This window comes from Coptis chinensis, chromosome 1 (genome assembly GCF_015680905.1).
Source record: "Coptis chinensis isolate HL-2020 chromosome 1, ASM1568090v1, whole genome shotgun sequence".
NCBI classification, from domain to species: Eukaryota; Viridiplantae; Streptophyta; class Magnoliopsida; order Ranunculales; family Ranunculaceae; genus Coptis; species Coptis chinensis.
The window spans coordinates 13,288,613-13,312,967 of NC_141456.1; the positions used below are offsets into that span (position 1 = coordinate 13,288,613).

Below are 24,355 nucleotides of genomic sequence, written 5' to 3' on the forward strand. Positions count from 1 at the left end.
TTGACAGCACCCGTCGTCGATGAAATTTCGCTTTGCTCAATCAAGGCCCGCAATTGGGTGGGGCTGCGATTCGGAGGATGCACAAAACGAGTTCATGGAGGCATACAATTTGACCAGTGCAAGTTCATTGGCGGACGATATAAATTGAAGGAGCATAGGATTTAGGTATGTTGAGTTTGGTTAGTTTAGGGTTTAGGGTTTAGTGGCCATATATCTTGTTTTTTGGTGTGTTGAGCATAGGATTGCAGCTTGTGGCCATATATCTTGTTTTTTGTGTGTCCACCACCACTTTTGAGTTTGAAATAGACACCGGCTGTTCAATGGCATCAACAATAGTGTTTTATGCTTAAAAGGAGGAACTTAGCACCTTTAAGCACATTAGTTGGATCTTTTCTTAGTAGACATATAACGACAAAGTTTGAGGACTTGCTAGGGTCTTAGAAAACATAGCTAGTTTGGCAAATTGTCATTGCAGTCACTTAAATATGATAGTGTTAAGTCTTGATTAGGTCATGTAAATGGTGTTTCTCATGATGCGACAATTACTTAATGTATTTGGGGTCTAGAGTGTAGTTAGTCTACTCTCAATGTGAAACCGCCACTTCTCATGAGCGGTAATTTCCCAAACTATGAGTTTGATATTTTGGACAATGGCATATATATGAAAATCTTAGAAATCATGATTTTGCATTTGAAATTTGAATTTTATGTTATCTTTGTTTGTAGCTCGAAATGGAGGGCGGTGATGAAATTGATCGCGATGTTGCACAGGCTGGGGTGCTCGCGACGTGTATAATAGCATGATGAAAGTTGTAAGGTGGTAGGGAAAAGGTTGTGTGATAGAGGTCTTTGTCGAAGTCATTATTTTCGTTTTTGTCAAAGATTATCTTTTCGTAAATTACCAAAGAAAAGGGGTTAAGACATTTGTAACCCGATACCTCCATATGGTTTTATGTTCTTGATCAATATGTAAAATATGATAATCCGACTTTTACTTCAGTTTTGTGGACTCATGTTTTACTTTGAAATAATGGAAGTACAATTCTTCCTTACATTTTGTAATCCCGTCGATTCGATGGTCTTATAACTGAATTATTTCTCACGTGGATGTATGTTTCCATATATGCTTTCTGCCCACAATCTGCGGGTGATTAAAGCGTGAGTGGCAGTGATGTATAGGGATTACGGGGCATTATCAACCTTGTTCATGTGATGAATTCATTAATAAAAGATTGGCATCAAGATCGATTGATGCAAAGTCGAGGGGGTGGAAACGAATCATGAGGAGAAGGCAAGATTTTTACCTAAAGCAAAGCTTTGCCTCCGTGATTCTCCATTTCTCCTTGAGCCATACTTCTTTTTCTACAATATCAATGAGATTAGAACTCAGTCTAATTAAACTCCCCAAATGTAACCTAAACCAAAGAATATTAAAATTTGAAAATAAAAAGGAGAAAGAAGTTATCAAAAAAAAACCGGGCTCATATCATTATGATGTTTCATATCTAGAGCCTAACAGACAACATTAGATACTATCCAATGGACATAATGATGCAATAGAACACAACCCTCGACCTGAGTTCAACTTAACAACACTTGATAAAACTCTAACAAGGTGCCATATCTAAACCACTATTAACAAGTCCGGACATCAATGAAGTCCATGACGCCACAGATAAAAATATCATTAGAACTAGTGAACATTTAGAATCAAAGAGTTTTGAATAAATCTATACTTACAATCCATGTTACACGATATTTTTTTCCTGACAATTTCTCGAAGTCATGGTTAGCAATCATCCACATCCGTGACACTTTCTTCCCGAATTGTTTAGGGCTATCTCTTTGGGGGATTTATCTATCCGCTTTCTTCTTCCCCTCCCTTTTGTTTGAGAAATGTTGATTCAAAATCAATAGCTGAAATAAAGACCGAATTAAAATAAATATTTATATCAAATTAAACAATCGAATTAAACACTAAATTTATATCAAATTAAACATTCAAATAAAAAACTCGTGATGTATTAACCGGAAGGTATCGGGCTCTCGAATCGAGGCTCAAGAATCGAGGCTTTGGTAACCGGAGGCTCAGAATCGAGGCTCGCAACTTCTTCAAGGTCTCCTTTGTAGGAAGTCTCATTAAACTTTGAAATTTCAATAGCCATTTCACCAATCTTTTCAATAAAATATGAATAACCCTCAAAAGTATGCGACGATCGTAGTTTCACTCGAGAAGCAACCTTGATAGAATGAGCCACTCTCAAAGGTTCATTTGAGACATTCCCCACCACAAATCCAAAATCAAACTCCGCCTATAAGTGTTAGACTTTTGCATCCACCGCCAATCTAAAATGGTTTGAATCTCTTCAATCTCAGATCGCATAAAACCTTTTAAGATATGACCACAAAGCAAACCCATAAACCGAAAGTACTTGCATTCGCAGCCTCTAAGGTTCCTCTATCTAAACTCACTCCAAATCAATTCTTCAAATGGGTCTCCATTTCACCATGTAGCTTCGGTTCCATACCACAATTTGTTCCCATCAATTTTGTACTCCATCTTTGCCTTTTCTAGTTGCTCTTTAAATTTATTGAATATTGAGATCGTTATAGACTCCTTCATGCGCATGCATAATGAAAGCATCGTTAGGCATAACCGTGAACTATGCTTTCGTAATCGATCTTTCTTTCCTAGCAAGCAAAGTCAAAGACTTCATTACCATGTACAAACCGCATAAGCGAGTCGCCGAATTGACAAACCGGTCATAATGAGCATTCATCGATTCACTTCCCGGTCGTGTGCATACCAAAGAAAAAAGGTGCCACCGAGATAACAAGGAACCCATTTCTCCCGCATTGATATATCTCTCACAACCAAGGATTTTCAGACAACTCATACTTCTCAATGATTGTACACCATCTTCTCAAAATCAACAATCCTATACTAAAAAGAAATAGTGTTCTTCAACTCGCCACCAATGTCTCAAATTTGGTAAATGACATCTTCTCTTGAATTTCTGCATAATATGCCAAAGACAAGAATTGATGACGAGTATTAGGAAACACTTTGGCAATGGCTGCCATCATCGCCTATCCCGGTCGATGATTGCGGTTAGGCGACGACATCACCCATGGCGGTCGCAAGCCGCTTTAAATAGCCATATGAATGTATCTTCGTCTCATCATAACAATCTTGAACAAACCGAATCGACCGATAATGATGGTTGACTCGATAAAAGGGCAAAAGGCATGGAATATGCATTGGTACGATATGTGGTATCAAAAGACACAACATCTCCTAAATATTCATACCGCATCGAGACCTCCCATGAACCCGTAAAAAGTTCACCGCAAGTCCCATTTTCATCTAAATCAATAGCGTAATAGAACCGGGATCCTCAAAGACTCTTCTCGATAAAATATTGCAAAGACGGCAGTTGATCACCTTCTTTAGGCATCTTTTCCGTCAAACCATAATAATGGTTCCAACAATCTTTTCGTGTAAAACCCAACTTCCTCTCCATGGAAAATGGATGCCACTTTCCCCAACAAGATAAAATCATATCACTAAATATCTCGGTTAAGCACTTCACGCCGGGCATATGTTTGTTAGTTTTCATGCAAATTCTTCTTCGATGGGGTCACACTCGCGGGACCGCGGACTATGGTCATTATGAGCAACGTACCGACCTCATATATCTCTTCATGCATTCTTTTTTAATACTGTAATTCTAGCTTGGCAACCACACCGATAGTTGATGTATTTTTGATCTGACTTCATCTCTCTTAGAGTCTTAACCCTTCACGCGAGCAAACCAAGAACAACCACTAACCAAATCCACCGATTTTGTTGCTTAGAAGTCGTCCTTAACACGAGTCTCAAATCCCTCTTGTTGACCATACTTTTGTAATAAGTCTTTGCCTCGCCAATACTTGTAAAAGTCATTCCTATATAAGGGAGCTAATGTTTGCGTGCCTTGAACGGGGGCTTTAGTAGGCGAAGACCCAACTACGCCTTCTTCGATATTGATTGATGTCTCTGCTCCATTTCTATAAATCGAAAAATTAAAAATATAAATAACTTAAACGGTAAAAATCCCAATGTACATAAACATTAAATAACTTAAAACATCTAAACTCGGCAACCGTTAACCAAATATGTTATTAATCGAACTCATCAAGTTCAAAACTCCGGACGAGTTCACCGAATATGCTAGTTCACCGAACTCGACAGAGTTCAAAACTCGACAAAGTTCACCAATATGTTAGTTCACCCAACTCGGCCATCAATATCACATGAAGAATATGACAGTTCAAAACTCGGCGGCAGCCGTCAAAGTTCACCGAATATGATACTTCACCAACTCGACGAGTTCAAAAACTCTGACGAGAATCGGGCATGAAGAATCAGAAGTTCACCGAACTCGAAGAGTTTTGAACTCGACTGCATCACGACGAGTTCAAAACCTCGGCGAGTTCACCGAATATGCTACTTCAACGAACTTCGAGAGTTCAAAACTCGATAGAGTTCACGGAACTCGACGAGTTCAAAACTCCCGACGAGAATCGACATGAAGAATAATGACAGAGTTCACGAACAACTCCGATGTCGAATCTGACAGTTCAAAACTTTGATAGAGTTCACCGAACTCCCGGAAGTTCAAAACTCGATAGAATCACGGCATGAAGAATAATCACGAAAGAGTTCACGAACTCGAAAGAGTTTTGAACTCGGACGAATCATTTTATTATTCAAAACTCAAAGGCAGTTCACCGAATATGCTACTTCAACGAACTCCCGTGAGTTCAAAACTCGAAAGAGTTCAAAACTCGATAGAGTTCACGAACTCCCACGAGTTCAAAACTCGATAGAATCTGGGCATGAAGAATAATGGCAGAGTTCACCGAACTCGAAAAGAGTTTTGAACTCGACTATGAGAATCGGCGAGTTCAAAACTCACGGCAAGTTCAATAATATGCTATTTCAACGAACTCGACAGAGTTCAAAACTCAAAGAGTTCAAAACTTTGATAGAGTTCAAAACTCGCGAGTTCAAAACTCGATAGAATACGGCATGAAGAATACGACAGAGTTCACCGAACTCGAAAGAGTTTTGAACTCGACGTATCACGACAGAGTTCAAAAAAACTCGGCGAGTTCACCGAATATGTTACTTCAACTAACTTCGACAGAGTTCAAAACTCTGAAAGAGTTCAAAACTTTGATAGAGTTCACCGAACTCTGACAGAGTTCAAAACTTCGGCGCATCACGGCATGAAGAATACGGCGAGTTCACCAACTCCGAAAGAGTTTTGAACTCTGACAGAATACGACAGAGTTCAAAACCCTGACAGAGTTCACCGAATATGCTACTTCAACGAACTCTGACAGAGTTCAAAACTCTGAAAGAGTTCAAAACTCTGATAGAGTTCACCGAACTCCTCGACGAGTTCAAAACTCACGACGAATCAATTTACATGAAGAATACGACAGTTCACCACAACTTCTACGTAATACGGCATGAAGAATACTTTACGAGTTCACCGAACTCCCACGAGTTTCATCGGCGACGTAATCTGACGAGTTCAAAACTCGACAGAGAGTTCACCGAACTCCCGACAGAGTTCACCGAACTCCGACGAGTTTCATCCTACGTATCACGACAGAGTTCAAAACTCCCGGCAGAGTTCACCGAACTCCTCGGGCAGTTTCATCCGACGAATCTGACCGAGTTCAAAACTCGACGAGAATCTGGCCGAGTTCAAAACTCAAAAAATCACGACGAGTCCACGAAATTGTCGCCAGCCTTTTAAACGAGGGTATTAATCATAACTATAATCATAGCAACCTAAATTAAATCAAAATTCAAGGTTTTATGGTATAATGACAATCCAAGTGTCAATTAAAGCATTATTAATAGGCAAGCACCATAACCAAATGTGGACTATAGTTGAAGTGCCAAATGATACCCGAGAAGAAGAAGAAACCAAGTGAAGAAACCTAATTGCCAAATGATGAGAAAGAAGAAGCCGAGAGAGCGAAATCGAGAGAGAGAGAAATTTAATTTCGGTTTTTTTTTTTTGTTAGATCGGTTTGAACTCTTTGGTGAAAGATTTTTTTTTTTTTTTTAGAAGAGGATGAAATATCAAATATCGGTAAATATCGGTAAATTTGGTGAATTAGATCTTGAGATCTAGAGGGCTCGATCGGACGGCTCTAATGAAGAGTGAGATAAGGGTGGCACTCTAAGAGTGGCACCCTAGACAAAACCGATATATATATATATATATATATATATATATATATATATATATATATATATATATATATATATATATATATATGAAAACTCACAAAATTGGGGACCTGCAATAAACTACACACCTGAATAAACTACATACCTAAATATTATCCATTAAATTTCAAGTAACACTCACATATATTGTTAATTTCATTGAAACTTAACATTCCAATCCCCTTGGATAACCAATATATATTTGTACTTAATTGTAAAACGTAATGAAATAAATAACACATTTCCCATCTAATGCATATAAATATAATCAGCCTAATCCAAATCCAAATGAAAAAATAACCTAATCTCGTCAAAGTCGATCACCCATATATGAACAAATTGGACAAATCCACAACGCTTTCCCAACTGGTAGCATTCATTCCTCCAAAGGAACCCCAAAATCCTATCTCACATCTTTTAACACACTAGCCCATTTGAATCCTGCAATTGAAAAGAGGTGGTGACACTCCATATAACTTGATATAAAATAGCCAGTACATGCACCGCTATACAAGGTAACCAAGTAATCTAGGCATGCACAAATTATATATAAGATATATATTTCTTAAGGATTTAAAGTAAATCATTAGTAGGTATGATAGTTGAATGCAAAATAGTTAACTCAAGATCATAAATACCTATGTGAATAAGCAGAATTGCAACTATTAATATATCTGTAGCGCCCCGAATTTTTCAGACAATTGAATATTTAGATAAAAGAGCTCGATCCAAATATTCAACCGTCTAATAAACCAAGACGTACGTGAGCGGGTTCGACTCACATGAGTCAAACTAGAACTAAAATATAAAACACCTTTTGAACATTGCGTTCAAAGAAATTTTGACAGAATTTTCTCTATATTTTCAACATTTCATAAATTTAAAACCTGTAATAACCTGAAATTCAAATAATATACTTCCATTTAATATATAAAAGACCTCAGCCGTAACCCAACTACTAAAAGATATATTGATTCGTGGCACCGGCTACTTAACCATCTCAACAAATGTCAGTTAAATCAAGTAGCTGCAGCGCCCCGAAACCAATCTCTTACTCTAGATCGGTCTTTCACACTTGAAACATTCATCAACGTCATAATTTCTACCTAATGGAGGCATTCTAATATGGATTCATTTTTAAAGGCAGTAAAGAAATAATAATTTATTACAACACACACTTAGAAGGAATAAATTTGAAATTAAAATAAATAGGTGAAGGAACCGTTGTATCACTCAAACTGCGCTTCATTCACGTTAAATTGTTCTTAACTTCCCCGTACGCCTTTTCTTGTCTTATGGAAGCACATGTTCATCCCTGTGAAGATACTCCAACGCTCAACATTAGATACGTAGTCAATATATAATAATCAACTTGAAATGAAATTGAAAACAAAAGACAAAGTTAACACATACCTTTAGCTGCTTAATACCACTTACCGTGTTCTTATGAAATACTTGTAAGTGTATCAATTATCAGAATTTCATTAAACACGTTAGCAGGCAATGTTAATCAATATTACCAACAGATTTAAATCATGCCCAACACGTACGAATATAATTTAACCAAAATTTATCAATACTAAAACAGGTTAGACACTAGACTTCTTTGTACAAGGGGTAGGGGTTTTCCTATGGAAGCGGCTGAGCCATGTAGCTGCCTACGTACCCTTTTGGGATGAAGCCAGTCGTAGTTCTCCTATTGATAAGGTGTTTCTATAGGAATGGATTAAGCCATTTCCGATAAGGAAGGTGGTATGGGTTCCTCACTCATGTTCTAATCATGTAACGTCCACTAATCGATTCTTAACCTTGAATCGGTATTCTACATGTACGTCACTTCACTTCTAATCTTCAAGATTTCCCCAAATACTCAATCAAACAAACAACTCTCAATACCAATAAAAGAATATTAACTTATTTTTATTTGAACTAGCTGATAAGTACCCAAAACTGTAATATAAACCCTGTAGAGACATTACATATTGGTTAATTATGTGTGTAATAAATGTATGCAAATTAATTGTATTTCCATGCTTTTGCAGGTTTCGATACGTAAACGATGAAATTTCAACAAAACCGGCATTTTGGCATGGAAACAAGGTGAATATGCTAATTGGAAACAAAACCTTTTTACCAAGTCCAAAAGAAGCCCATTGGAAGCTTAAATCAAGCCCATTAAGCCCGGTCAAAATAGTCAATTCCGGTCAACCACGGTCAAATCTTGAAAAAAGTTAACTAAACTTGAGGAAAATCATATCTTTTGACTCCGAACTCCGTTTTGGGCGTGTGACCTGTCAAAACGATCAGCGCGACAAGCTCTACACAATGGTATATATGTTCTATCAATTTACTAGACTAGGAATTAAAACAGGTCCGAACCAAGACAAAGTAAAAATTCAATTACTATTCAGCATGATGTCATTAAGTGAAAGCTTATGTAATCACCCACTTTCTCCACTTAATACATGCACAAATCACTCCTAATTATTTATCTTGCAATGAGAATTATTATTCACCCACTTTCTCCACTTAGATTAAATAAATTCCATTATAAAAGTAGATTAATTTATAACCTTTAGATTGAAAATGTAAGATGTAATCTTGGCCACCCATTTCACTCTTTTGAAACTATAAATAGGAGGGGTGGTGCTCTAAATAAACTTGTCAATTTACTTGTGATTTGTGGTCTTCTTCTTCTTCTTCTTCTTCTCAATCTCTAGTTCTTCTTAAGTATCTCTTGTAAGTAGTTCATAGGTCCTAGGATCATGAGCTAAAATCCTCCTTTGTGGAGGGTTGATGATGTGAGGAGAAGCTCCATTAATTTAATTGAGTCTTTCATTACTTTAATTTTTCACAAGCTTGTTAGGGTATTATAGAGATAGAGTACAATAATAAGTCCTCATGCTAGTAGGTTATCTTAGAGATAAGATAAATCTATTAGGGATTAAACTTGGTATTATTCTTTGTTTGTCTATAAACCCAATAATGATTATAGTTATTGTAATGAATTGATTAAAAATGGTAGTTATCCTTGCATGAGTGGAGTTAATCCTCCACATATAACTCTCCACAACTTTCTCTCTATTCTATCTTCTCTAAGTAATTTTAGAATAAATTTGTTATTATAATTTGAAAGTGAATTTAAAGTAAGTGTAATGTAAAACTTCTACCTAAAGCCTTCTCTCATTTAAGATTTCTCTTGAGTAGTCTAGTTAAGTTGTGAACAAGTGCTTCAATGTTAGGCATGGGACATTTCCTTTACTCAAACTATATTTCAACATAAATTGAGAGTAAGGTAATTGATTTAAGTGTGAGTTGGAGTAAGTTCCAATTTAATACTTATCACTAGCCAAAAATATAATTACGCGAGAAAAACAAACAACAAATTACGCGTGGCCTAGCGTTGTCCCTAGCAAATGGCATGAGTGACTTGGATGTGGCCTGGAAGAGGCATGTAATGGTCTAGCGAGTGACTTGAATGCGGCCTGGAAGAGGCATGTAATGGTCTGGCGAGTGACTTGAATGCGGCCCGGCACGCGGCTTGGAAAGTGGCCGCCTTTTAGAAATATGGCCCTATATTATTTTAATATTTATATATATATATCGTTTAATTCTTTGGGTTCGATCTATAAGTTACTAGCGCACCCTTGGGCTTAATCTACTATATGAATAATCCACCAAAGTATATAGACTCAAGTATATACTCCTTGCCACAAATAGCAAGTTATTAAAAGCCAACACAAAGAGAAACCCAGTCTAACTGTTTGTACCTGGTGTATGGACACCTTACCGTTTACCTTCCTGAAAGTGTTTCGAAGACCAGGTAAACCTTGAATTGGGAGTGGTAGGTGTTATTCATGTATGCCACGCCCCCACCCAACTGTTCCTCAAATATTTAGCCTGGAGAACAGCAAGGGAAACTTCCACCCAAAACTCATCAAAAGTCACGAAGTCGCCTTATCGATCTATCCAAGCTTTCCCCCTATAGTTTTGTGTCGAGTTTTCCTTTTTCGCTCGTAATAAAAGGAACCGAACCTCAAGGACACCTCTCCTGTCTGCCACCTAGCACCTTAAGGTTTATCCCCCCTCTCCAGAAGCCATCCATACGTGGCTAACTAATAAAACAGACCCCTCCCCCTCATCACTTTGTGTCTATCCCATAGTTGAAGGCTAAAGCCTTATTAGTAGCCCATGCCCAACTCACCCGATATAGCTAGGCCCAAAAAAATAAAGCATTCCCAATATAATATAACGGCCCAACATAATAACAAGCCCAATACAATACACAGGCCCAATATAAAAATAACCATAAATGAAAAGCCCATAATCCTCAAAGGCCGCCAATAATAAATGTTAAAACTCCACCAATGATAAACGTTAAAACCCCGCCATATATCTAGTAATTGACCGGTTCCATTTTAATGGTTACAAACAATAAATTTACATTAACTTTGGAAATTACCGCGTCAAATACCCATACCAAAATTTGTAATTACTAGAATACTTAAATAAAATAGATACCAACACTCGTCACCCACATCAATTATTCTATAGTAGCACTGAACTAACATATAAAATGACTAAATTACCCTTAGTGAAATTCCGAGTCATTACAATATCTAAGGGGTAAGTCGACCGAAACTATTTGAAACAAGCTACAAGTCATTATAAGCATCTTATAAGAAACTCTGATATCGCAAACAAACAATTTGTCCATTGTTAAGTTAAACCAAGATAGACTTAAGTCCAATACCCATTAATTGTTCTTGGGGAACACATGTACAACTCAAACCCTTTGTGAATAACTCAAACACTTACAACCAGGTACAAAGCTCCTATATATAAATAAATAAACATACTGCCAATGCTTTAGCCTACCCTTAGGAGATGAAACAAAATGTATATGTACACTGTCACACCCCAAATTTCCATAAAATTAAAAATAAGGAATTATCCACACCCTATTCCATCTTCTGAAAATCCAGGAATGAAACGAAACCCTAATAACCCATTATCAACCACGATATTTACAAAACTGAAATCAAAAGAAAACGAAAAGGAACAATCCTTAAATCACATTATTAAACTACAAAGAAACTAACCAATTCTATTACATCTGTCTCAAAACAAAACCGCACCCTTCAGAAAATCTTACACTAGAAGACTCCAAGAGCAACTCCAAATCACGTGTCCTTATCCACTGCACTCCACCATCTATGTTCCCAAGAACACACCCACATTGCAAAACAAAGCAAATACTTGGATTCGACAAATTGAATTTCTTTGCATGAAAGAGAAAATATAAAATATATATAATAATCTTTCAAATTAATAAATATAACATTACCAACCATTTCAACTTGGAAGACAATATAGTTCCGTTTTCTAAAACAGAGTGTAGTTTCTTCCCAAGTAAGATTTCACCCCCAATATACAAATTCCAAGAATTTCATATAACAGTACTCACAACATAAATACCACTTACATTCCATTTATTAAATACACATATGATAACCTAATTAAATATGAGTTTAGTATACCTTACTTTTAAGCCAACATGTCGTCTTAGGGTAGGATATTTACGTCCCTGTAGAAAAGATTAATAGATCATACCCTCCTGCAAAATAGAGTTAAACATCACAATAAAATGATTTATCTCAGCCAGTCAAATTTCGATTCATAACCAAACCTCATTTAAGACATTTAAGTCTAATTGATATAACCCGTCAGTGCGCCTCGCGTATTCAAAATACCACTTATCATAATACATATATCAAGGGTAGTCATTCATATGACATCATTATGTCATAAAGTTTCTGCGTGCATAACCATAGATCTCAGACTATCACAAGTCATTAATATTTTCGTACTAATATATCAAGTTATAGTCATTTTGCAGTCACATAAAAATCACAATCATATACTAATATTATTCACAATCACACTTCACATCCATAACATCACACAATTCATATACTTTTACTTAAAAACCACTCGTCTACTTATGAGAATGAGGAAATATCATACCCAAGGAGTACATTCATCCCTTGTGAGTATCAACTCATACAAACCACGTATATATTTCTCATAATAACTCATATACATTATATGCAATAACTCCATCACACGTAAAATCAATATTTTTACTTTGCTATATTAATTATCTTGTTGACTCATTTATTAAAAGATACAGCCCAACCTTTAGTTCCCACTCCACGATTTGCACTACACACATTTTCCAAATCACACATATTCGTGTGCCTCACTTACACCTAGTACCACTACAAGACATATGTCCCAAGCGGGATATCGCCTCCAGGAAACATACTTTCATCTTGTAAACTCGTAACTTGTGAGTCACAGCCATCTCTGGGCTTTCTATACACATAATCACAAAGCCTCCTTTGGGCATAACAAAATCTCGGGTCATTCATGGCACATTCATGAATACCTTCATTCCCCACATTCAAGAATACCCATCATAATACTAACAGTCATTCATAAAGACATTCAATAAATACCTTAGTCATTCTTCGCCACATTCAAGGAATACCTATCATAACACTAACAGTCATTCATGGCACATTCAATGAATACTTTGAGTCATTCCCTTCACATTCAAGGAATACCCACCTACATTCCCAAGACATTCAATGAATACGCCCACAAGGCTTAATGCATTAGTTCCTCTCTAAGGCAGCTTTTCACATGACATCATTAGTTATAAATATTTCATTTCTTTTCTTTTCATCAAAGAGGCGTGGAGAGATCTATAGATGTGGGCGACACATTAAATTTTCACCGGACACTTTTACACCAGATTTTTAACACTCAAGAGTTCTCATTTATTATAATATTTTCATTACAAAACAAACATCGTCTCAAACAATATAATCATTACTAAATATTCCAAACAAAATAACTAATCAACTCACCTCATTATCAATTATATAAATCATATATATCAAAAGGTTCAATCAGAAATAACACATTAGTTAATTGTCTCGTGAATACATTTTAAACAACCACAATCACGTACACAATTAAGTACTAACATTGTTCACACATAGTTATCACAATAACTAATAACTAATAACTAATAACTAATATATAATATAGTGGTTGCACTTTTACTCAAAGCTATCTACGTATCCAAATCTTTCAAGATTGGAATCAAGCCTTCGTAGTTTTTATCAGCCACATAGTCAATGCTATAGTTTTTCCTACATTCATCCAAATGACATGTAATTTAAATATTTAGAAACTAGGGTATGTAGACCTACTTTTTCATGTAGAACTCAAAGTCCCAACCTCAGCCCATCTAGAAGAAAACTTAGGTCGAAAATAGTAAAAATCCTAATTTTCAGCAAACTAGATTTCTGACGGACTATCTTCCGAATGACACAATGCTTTCCATAGGTGTCCAAATGCATCGAGGCTTTTTGCATTGAAAATCTAACATACAGAAATTACTTTCTTATGTTTTACAAAAATACTTAATCTCATTCTAAATGTTCGAAAACTAGGCTCGAACGGTTACTACGTAAACTGATTTCCTCGACCTTTTTTTTTCTGCACGGCAAACTTCCAAACACTATAATTAATTCTACAGGTCTCAGAATGCGATGAGGCCAATTGGAATAGAAAAAAGACTTCCAAATCTTATTTTTTCATGTTTTCATAAAAATCTAGTTCAAACTCTAACTAAATTAAAACTGGACTTGAACACAATGCATAGAAACTGATTTCTTAACGACGATTGTTTTATGTCAACCAAACTTCCCGACATCATAGCTGTCTCTACAGACCTCGGAATGCGTCGAGTCCAATTGGGTTGGAAAGAAGACTAAAAAAACTCACTCTTTCATGTTTTGGTGAGAGTTTGAATCTGACCCTAACTAGGTGAAAACTCGATTCCAAACCAAGCACAAATTCGGCCCAAAACAAACTCTCACCCAAAACCCATTTTAAACACAACTTTAGTTCTGGAGCACCGGATCATGGTCTCCTTCTTCTCTGTCCATACAAAGTATTAAGCATGCGCTAGTGATATATATAATGCAGGGTGACAACTCAAGATACAATTTCTTCAACGTATCTATAATCAACTTACTACGTTTTGTGCAGTCCAATTATGATATATATCATGTCACAAGTTTCAAGTTGTTGACCAAAGTATCTCTAAATTAGTAAATTGATTTTCTGACTTCAACCGAATCACATTTCATTCATTACCATGAGTAGAGGAATGTTCTAGCGATGGGGAAGTAATACTAAATATTATAAAAACTAGTTTTGACAAATGCCAATACTCATTCCAAATTTTGTAACAACCTTAACAGTAAGCATATGTATACTAAATCTAGCTAGATTGACACAAGTGTGGTGTAATAACTATCTCTACGTCGAACTCAACAGATCTACCAATGCAAAACTCGACAAACTAAATACTCACCGAAATGGAAGCCGAGAGTGCTAATAAGCGCTTTATTACAAATGACAATCAAGGCCGACGAAACAACTAAGAGACTCAAAGCCCAACCGTCCCCAGCTGAAATTTTGCACCCTCACTCATCTTTGTTGTATCCTTAATTCCCATTGTTCAAATGAGATCTATAACTTATACTACACCTCATAAACAGATATATCCTTGAATTCGAACTTCATTCCTAAATTTTTCGTTTGAGGGAATGAAGATTCTTTTGAGCTTTAGTTTCCGAAAGTTGAAGAAATAAATGTCAGAGAGAAAAGAAACGGATGGATTTCGCATTTGAGAAAAAAATATATACTAATCAATCAACTAAAATATTAATCTTAAAAAAAATAAAAAGACTTAGACTACTCACTTGTGATACGCTCCTGTTGCCAACAAATCCCCAATAAGAAACCTCCATTTTCTTCTTTGAGTAAAACTCTCTCTCTCCACTATTTAAAACTCTCCATGTAAACTCATGTGTAAACACTTTTTTTTTTTCAAAAACCCCTTCAAATAGGGAATGGGGTTTATCCTCTTTACCTCATCTCTTTCTAATATTTATCATTTTATTTTATTTTATCTCTTATTATTATTATTATTATTATTATTATTATTTATTATTATTATTATTTATTGTACTAGGAAAATATTAAATAAAAACACGGGGTGTTATATACACTTTAATCAATTTTAAGTGCCTAAGAGTTGAAAAGTAAACTACGAAAATTCACTATCAGTGTAAGTATATGAACGATAAAAATTTCAGTTTGAACAGTCTAACTTGTTAGTTTTGTAGCTTTTAGCACAAACATTGACAAGTAATGAAACTTGGTTCACTTGAATGTAGACTCGACGGGGTAATGTTTTCGTGTAGGTAGCGAAATCCCAGCTTGAACACAACTCAAACTTTCTGCCTTGCGCACACTACTAAACACAACTACTATCACTTTTGCTAGTAACATTACCAAATATCAGCCTTTCAAATAGAGACTAATAACATCAACTTGGTGATGATATCCACTGAAATATAAGAAACATTCTACATTAGAATCATCATATAAACATGAAAACAAAAGAAAATAACCATCATATAGGCAAGTATAGTAGATATACAAAAGAATTATTGGAAAAAAAAGTACCTAGTAATTAAGAAGCACCTGATATTCATAAAGGACCAAATTCAAGTCCTTGTTCAAAGAGCACAACCATGAAACTACAAGCAACAGAAGTAGATTCCTTCTTTACTTCCCTGACCCTAAACAAAATAACATAAGAGCTTAAGCTAGAATCCAGGAGACCATCACCTACTTCACATCACCATCACCTACTTCATATCACTAGGACTTAGGTAGCATCTAAATATAACAATTTATATATCTCTATTTTACACAATGACATTTTTTTTATTTTACTCACGAAAAACACTACCATGGCAATTCAAACGACAACATAATATATGCAAAAGGAATATTCATACCACATGAACACCGGTGAACTAAGACATAAGAATTCCAGTTTTGCTTCTGAAGAAGTTTTCTAGCTATGCAATTCTTCAACCCTATCTTATGTTATAGTTTGTAATACAAACAACAATTATCTTACCGACACTATACACATTGGTTGATTGTGCAGCTAAGTTTGGCACCAATTGAAGTTTCCCACTATAGATATACCCGAATTTATTCCGTGTCGAGTAAAGATAACTGGAAATACCCGAATTGATGTGAAGAGAAATTTGGAAGTTGGAAAAAAATTGTAATATGTATAGCAACGTGGAATTTAAAATATACCATTTTTATCGGAAACTAAACCCTTGAAACCCCAATTCTAAACCCTAACAACCCAAGCATGCTATATTATTGAAATTGAAAAACAATTAATGGATATTAAAGGGGGAGAATGAGAGAGACGGAGAGCTCTAAACCTATTCGCCTTGCTTCTTCCTCCGTGACTCCTTTCAATAAGCAATAGGTACCTTCAAGTATTCATCCCAAACAACATTGCTAGCGGTGAACAACAAGTAATTTGATGCCAACCAAAGCCAAATAAAATAGTAAGGTCATTTGCAACTTTGTATTTTGCCTTCAAATTATTCCCACCGACTTTGGTGAACCCATTTTCGGTGAGATTACTATCTAAAGTCTACTTAACCACCACATCCAAAAATATCACATGCATCAAGGGAGTCATTCCAATTTGCACGTGCTTTTCCAGAAATGGTACATTTACCCATCTATATATAATGACAACAACTAATTAATGATACGTGTAAGTGAAACTTCTCAACATATAGTGATGTTGCAAAATAATTAACAACCATATAAGTAGCAAGTAAAGAAAGGATTATATTTGAAACTAGTTGAGACATGGTGAACAAACAATGATCAATATATAACTTAATAGTTGCATGAGTATGATATGTTTAACTATAAAATTAGACAAAAGTAAGTCACACAATATAGGACTTGCCTTTGACTTTCTCCGTTGAAAAGGCATTAAATGTAGCTTGCACGAAGTTGTGCAGGCAATGGGGCTTCTTAAATACTTTCACCTGAAAAAGTGTATACCATGTCATTGGAATTTTACAAAGAAGACAATGTCTACAATGTCAAAATCATCATGCAAATGGAACAAACATACTAAAATAGACACATACATTTCTAAAGGCTACAATATCATATACATTGGCCTAAAAGTTGAATGCTATGACATCTAATTTGAATGGTTGACTAATATTAGTCTACTAACATGTTCATAAGATTCCAAAAAGAACAAAAGGATTTTACGTAAGAGTGGATCGAACTGAATTGAAATAAGCCCCAATAAGATTGTAACATGAATAACTCAGACAGAAGAAGCTACTTCTACTAGTGAAAATAGAGTTGGAGGCCATCACAAGGCACAAGGTACAATGCACACATTCTGTTTGATAAACAAAAAAAAGTAGAAACCAATAGCAAGTACACAGATAGAGAGAGATAAGTGAGCGAATTAGAAGCGATCCAAATCCAATAACCGCCCTAAACTCCCAATTAACGCAATCTCTCCATTGCATCAAATCCATCCAAAACAAACCTCCACACCATCGGCCAATGCCAATCGATTTTAAAAAAAAAAAAAAAAAGTCATATTTCAACATCAATATTGCATTTCTGAACATACTTGTTGTTCATCAGTTATTTAGTAGATAGAAATGGATCAGATTTCTTACCGTTAGAAATCGAGCTCGAGATGCCAAGTGAGTGAGACTTGAGATCTAATAAAAAAAAAATCTCAACTTGAAGTGATTTAATAATTGGTGGTGGAGGCAAGAAGAAAGGGCGGTTCAGTGGGGAAGAGAGTGCGACAGTGAGTAATAGTAGCCTAGGGTTTTTCTTTTTCTTTTTCTTTTCTTTTAATGGGCGAGAGATAACCTGAAATTTTGAGCGGGTTGGAAAACTTTTCGAAACAAAAATTGTCACAGTTTACAAATTCACAACATTTTATGACACAACAAAAGTTTTCGAATCCAAAGTTAGTGGGAGACAGAGGGAGGTGAGAGTGAACGTGGCTGTGTCGGGTTTCAAAATTAGTTGTTTTTTAGTGGAGTTGTGGGCACACTGGACCAAAAACTAGTTGGGTTAAATATTGGGTCAAATGGTCAATATGTAACTATTTTAGTAAAATAGTATCAAATAGTTCTCTACACATATACACCTTCTTTAGAAAAAAAAAATTGTAACGCCCGTATTTAAAATACGTATTTATTTATTTATTTATTTAATTATTTATTTAAAAATATGTTGGATTGGATTTGGGATACGTGGGCCCTGGTTTTGGGCCGAAGTCAGATTGAAATTTTGGGTTTGACCCAAAGATATATTCACATTGTTACTGAGAATAGGGTTCCTAATAAAAAATAATAAAAATAGAGGCAGAGCTAGAAACTTCGTTCTTTGGAGGGTGGGCCAGACGATTTGGACTAGGAGGATTAAGTAGAAGTACATTAAGACAAGTGAGTAGAGTTAACTCTCACCACTACTAGAACTATGATTTTTGTCTGTTTAGAATTTACGAATTTACTATCCATATAAACTGTTATAGTGAGTAGTTTAGTTTTCATTTTTAGTCGATACACGGGAATAACTTTAACTTTCTTGTATTCTGATGTGTGTTGCCGTTTTACTTCTCATTCCAATCGTTGTTATTCTCGCGTTTGTATGCGTCAGATGGTAAAGAAAACTTAGAGTATTCTGCGTTTTGTTTGTTCTTAATTACTAAAATTTATTGAATTGTTGGAGCTCTAAAGAGGTCGTTAATGGCGGCCCAAATAAAATCGCCAGTCTATGATTTGGAAATGTATTAGTTGGATCTTGATGTTGTATGTTGGGTTTTGCTTTTTGATTGTGGGATTGGTTAGTGGTGTTTTCGATGGGTGGTAAGGTGCTGCCAAAGCTTGGAGGGGTTAATGGCGCCGGTGGTTGGGTCATTTTTGGGTTTAACCGAGATTGGGGATGATGTTTGGTGGTTGAGGTTTGATGGAGGGATGAGGGACGCGGGGAGCTCGAGCAACGGCATAATGATCCGAGATCCGCTGGAGAGTGATCTCGACCATTGCCAAAATCGGTGTTAGTAGGAGTTAAAGTCGTGGGGGGTTTTCCAAGGATCAAAATCGATGGGGAATGAGTGGAGGAGGAGGAGGAGAACCTGGTGGTGGCTGCTGGTGCTGGAGCAGCTGAGGGAGATGACGACTTGGGCTTGGGCTTGGGTCGGGACCAAGTGGGTCAGTTTTGTTTAGGCCCGATCCTATTTTAGTTGTTGGGCCCGATTTTATTTGGTTTAGTTTGGGCCAGTTTAGTTTAAGTTGGTTGGGCCGGTTTCAGTTCAAAGTTTTTGGGCCAGTTCAAATTTTCTTTCTTTGGGCCGAACTACTTAACTGTTTTGGGCCAGTTCTATTTATTTTGTTTGGGCCTTTTCCAAATTAGTTTTTGGGCCGGTTTCTAATTTATGTGGGTTGGTCCTTATGTCCCCAATTGGGTCAGGTTGAATAATAAGTTGGGTTAGACTTTTGGGGCCGGGTTCTAAGGTTTGGGTTTGGGGCTTGGCTAGTTGGGTCCGAACCATGACCTTAGCCTTGAGCCCAGGAACCATGCACCTTTGACCTTAGCCATGAACCATGGCTATGACCCTGAACCTGTCGAACATGGAAACGATAGTTTGACTTTGACCATTAACCATTGACTTTGACTTTGACAATGACAGTTTGACTTTGACCATGATGTTTTGACTTTGACTTTGACCGTTCACCATTGACCGTTAACTTTGACCGTTGACTGTGGAATGTTGATTTTTTTTCCAGTTTTTCACATATTTAAGAATATGGACAAATATAGTAATAAAATATTGTCGAAAATTATATAACTTTGTTTGTCATTATCTAATTAAGATTTGACGTGAGTAGTGTGTAAAGCATATAAATATTGGGCTTTGATTGTGGACTATGGACTGTGTAATTGTGCTACGTTTTATGTTGTAAATTGTATGGACAAATCAAATGCTAAAATGCTGTGGAAGCTTGTATGAATTTGGTTGTCATTATCTAATTAAGATTTGACGTTGATATTGTGACAATATATAATATGTTGGGATATATATATTAAAGGCAATAGTTTTGGAGAAATAAATGTATAGACACTCTATTATTTTATCTATGAGGTAGTATAGTATGTGTGGATATTTTCCTACGGGATTATGGCTTAGTGCAATAATATATTGGCGACGAAAAATGAAAAAGTGGTTACGAGATATAATTAAGATATTTATAAATATTGTGGCATAGTGCAATAAGGTATTTGACCTGCACGTGATATAGTGGAATTATTATGAGTCATAAATGTATGACACCTGAATAAATTACGTAACGAAAATCCTAGAACCTGACTACCACAACTCATGTGATTTGCCCTGTGTGGGTGTATGTGATATGATTGGCTCTTCTGGCGTTTCAGTGAATCTGAATGGCCTTCGGGCGTAAGTAATGTGATTGGCCCTTCTGGCGTTTCAATGAATCTGAATGGCCCTTCTGGCGTAAGTAATGTGATTGGCCCTTCTAGTGTTTCAGTAAAGCTGAATGGCTCTTCTGGCGTAGCCGAATAGTGACTTGATTATTCCGTTTACAAAATAGAACGAGACGCGCGATATTTTATGCCGAATAGTGGCAGTACTTACATAATGGCTTCCGTGTGAGGGTTACCTGGTGTGCGGCATCCCGCCGAGGTAGTTACGCATACCGGTGGTTCATTATGTAAGGGGAGGCATGTGGATGTACATGTTCGGCGTTGGGAAGCGATTATGGTAGCCAGGGAAATTAGGTAAGACATAGATACGACGTGAATTTTAGGGACACGCAAAGAAAGCCTTAAATAATATAATTATGGTAATATGTGGGTTACTGATGTATCTTTAGATAGATGATTGTATATGGTTTTGCAGAAGGGTGGGTCAAACTAATTACTTGGGTAGAGACGACCCACTCTGTTATTGAGAATGAACTGCGGTACGGATATAATATGTTTGGTTGGTTATTTTGTTTAGTTAGAATCTAAGGCGCCTCGATGGAGGAACTACATGCCTTATTTATGATACGTATAGTTTGTTGTGTGGTTAGTGGGAAGTTAAAGCGCCTCAGTGGAGGAACTACCTGCCTTAATTATTTTACTTAAGGATGTTATATTAGTCGTTGAAAGTTAAGGCGCCTCGATGGAGAAACTAACTGGCGTATGGATTGTGTATATATTTGGTATAAGTATATGTTGTATCTTAGAGCTACTCACACCAGCATTTTTATAATGCTGACCCGATTTGCATGTTTGCTTATCGGGTGTGTTCATTAAATGAACATAGTTGATAAGTTTTGACAGGTTTAGTATTGAAGAAGATTGGTTGCTGCTTGTGGTTGGCGTTAGCATCGCATTTCAAGATAGGCTTTGTTTTCCTTTGAGGGGATATAGATTTTCAGTTGAGATAAGGTTATTTACATTTTCATTTGTAAATTTTTGTAATGAAGAGGACTTTTATTTAAGTTAAAAATTTTATTGGTTTTTAATTATCCGCATATTTAAACTGTTTATGGGTTTTTGGGAGTTGAGAGTGCGTCACACCTCGGAGATCGAAGAGTCGGGAACAAATATTGTTTTTCCGAATTCTGTCGAAATTCGGGGTGTAACAAAAACCATTTTTGACTGTTTCGAAAATGCACATCACTAAAAACTTTTTAAAACAATGTCACAAAAACCCTTTTCTGCCATTTGTGACCGTTTCAAACAAAGCATTCACAAATAACATTTTAAAACAGTTACAAAAATCCTTTTTTCTACTAGTGACATCGTCAAAAACATTTCTCCAAAATGTGTACACGTTATATCTTCTATTACAGATGCAAAACAAGTAGTGATAATCGTAACACTTGGTAATAACCATAATAACATACAAATAAAATTGGACTAAGGCTTAAAGCCCAAAAAAAAAAACGACCAGCCTGTTAAAGTTAAATATAAATTGAATAACATAAAAGCCCAATTAAAAGTAATAGACCCACATGATGGGTTTAAAAAATAGCAGGCCCGACCTGACCACAGGTCGGGCTGTATGGCTAATATAATCAAGTGAGCGGAGCGAACGTTTTTAAAAAGAGTGGGGGTACGTGGGACAAAAGGTTGTTTGAATTGGTAGGTTTATGTCTGTATGTCCTCACCTATCTCTCTCTCTTTCCCTCTCCCTCCTTCGTTTCCTCTCCCTCTCCCTCTCCCTCTCAACCAAACCCTAACTCTCTCTCTCTCTCTCCCCACCACAAACCCATCTCTCTCTCTCTCTTCTCCACCCTCCGCTCATGCTCCCATTGCTTAGCAGTTATCTAGTTTAGCCCAATGCTTTCTTTTAAGCCCACTTCAGGCCCTTATTTTAGAGTTGCTAGCATACATTGGAAACTAGGAAATAGCATTAGATAGCCATTTGTTTCCCTCGGGTTCTCCAACAAAAAAACGCCTCTCACCCAGTGGTATTCGAATTTTGCCTACGACTTCCGATTGTCTTGAGCCTCCTTTGGTGGGGTCTTCAAATTTCATAAGGTGTGTTTAAAATTGAAATCTAATTTGCTATGTAATCCACATTGAAATTCAACGATTTCAAACTACTGTAGTACTGTGGAAATTGCCCGAAAAATTGGCTATTTTTGGAGTTACAGGAATTCCAAGATTTCTAAAATTCCGAACCATGGCCTCATTTCATTAAGATTGATTTGGTAAATGAACTACTTTTCGAAAGAGCATTCTCTTTTTGTCCTCCTAAGTTTAGTGGTTGGTGATGTGTTGCCTTCTTTGTACATAAGTGCCTTAGGGCATCTCTAATGGGGGGTGTAAAATTACACCTCCACATAGGCGCCACCTAGGTGCCATTAGGATTTTACTACTCCAATTGTAAATTATTGTAGAGTCCATAAATATCCACTCTCTATTGTTCCCGATGAAAAAGTGTAAAAAAGTTAGTTGGTGCTTTACTGCTAATAGTACATATAACCAAGATTTTTTTTTTTTTTTGTTTTTTTTCCTTAGTCATGTCTACCTTACTTGAGAAAATAGTATATAACACCAACATTTTTTACATTTAGTGTTTCCCCAATCAGTTTCGCCTCTAAGAGCATCTTTAGGAGTGATACCAACCTAGCATCAAACACCAAATTTCCAAATTCAATTTCAAACATCAACAATTTGGTGTTTATTCAACTTCAGGAGAGTCACATGAAAACACCAAACCAAACACCAAATCGGCTAATATTTGGTTATAGCTTTGGTGCTGTATCAAATCACTCACACGATTTTTCTAAAACCGCACGGTTTTGTCAACACCGCGTGGGCTTGGGCTAGATTGTGGACTTCAATCACGCGGTTTTGCCAAAACCACGCGAGAGATTGGGAAAGAAAAAAAATAAGAAAGTTGATCGCGCGGTTTTTGAAAAACCACGTAGGCTTGAAGTTTTAAGATGAGCTTCATTGGCGCGGTATTGGGAAATCCGCGTGGACTATATGGCGCGGTTTATCCAAAATTGCGTCATTTGATGTCGAAAATTTGATGTTGCTCTTAAAGATGGTTGATTTTTTTTGGTTTGGTTCAAAATTTTGGTGTTTTTTTGGTTGCTCTCCTAAGAGCATCTTTAGCAGTGATATCAACCTAGCATCAAACACCAAATTCTCAACTTCAGGATTTGGTGTTTTTTCAACTTCAGGAGAACTACATGTTGATGAAAACACCAAACCAAACACCAAATCGACCAATATTTGGTTCCAGGTTTGGTGTTGTATCAAATCACTCACGCGGTTTTGCCAAAACCGCGCGGTTTTTCCAACCCCGTGTGGGCTTTGGCTGCTAAATGGGCATCTATGGCGCGGTTTTGGCAAAACCGCATGGGCTTGGGCTTCAATGGGCGCGGTTTTGCCAAAACCGCGTGCGTTTTTTCTGAAAATTAGAACTGTGGTGCATAGAACTTGAAAAATTATGAGTTGTGCATAGAAGTTAAGAAATTAACAATTGTGGCAATTGAAGAAATTAAA

The 24,355-nt window shown here is 36.4% G+C and overlaps 1 long non-coding RNA gene across 4 annotated transcripts in view; it reads right to left on the reverse strand.

Annotated features, from left to right (window-relative positions):
* LOC147522276 (uncharacterized) overlaps positions 1 to 18,195 on the reverse strand; it is a 33,178-nt gene extending 14,983 nt beyond the window's left edge. The window contains exons 1-7 of one of the 4 annotated variants that reach the window (XR_015212891.1): positions 17,983 to 18,195; positions 17,241 to 17,322; positions 16,696 to 16,746; positions 15,911 to 16,026; positions 15,553 to 15,791; positions 11,841 to 11,912; positions 11,200 to 11,509 (exon numbers count right to left, since the gene is read on the reverse strand). This is a non-coding gene — a long non-coding RNA (uncharacterized LOC147522276). Of the gene's footprint in view, positions 1 to 6,596; positions 6,737 to 11,199; positions 11,510 to 11,835; positions 11,913 to 15,552; positions 15,792 to 15,910; positions 16,027 to 16,695; positions 16,747 to 17,240; positions 17,323 to 17,982 lie in introns of those variants that run through there. The other 3 variants (XR_015212890.1, XR_015212893.1, XR_015212892.1) reach the window with 3 other exon arrangements.
* Between the last annotated feature and the right edge of the window lie 6,160 nt (positions 18,196 to 24,355).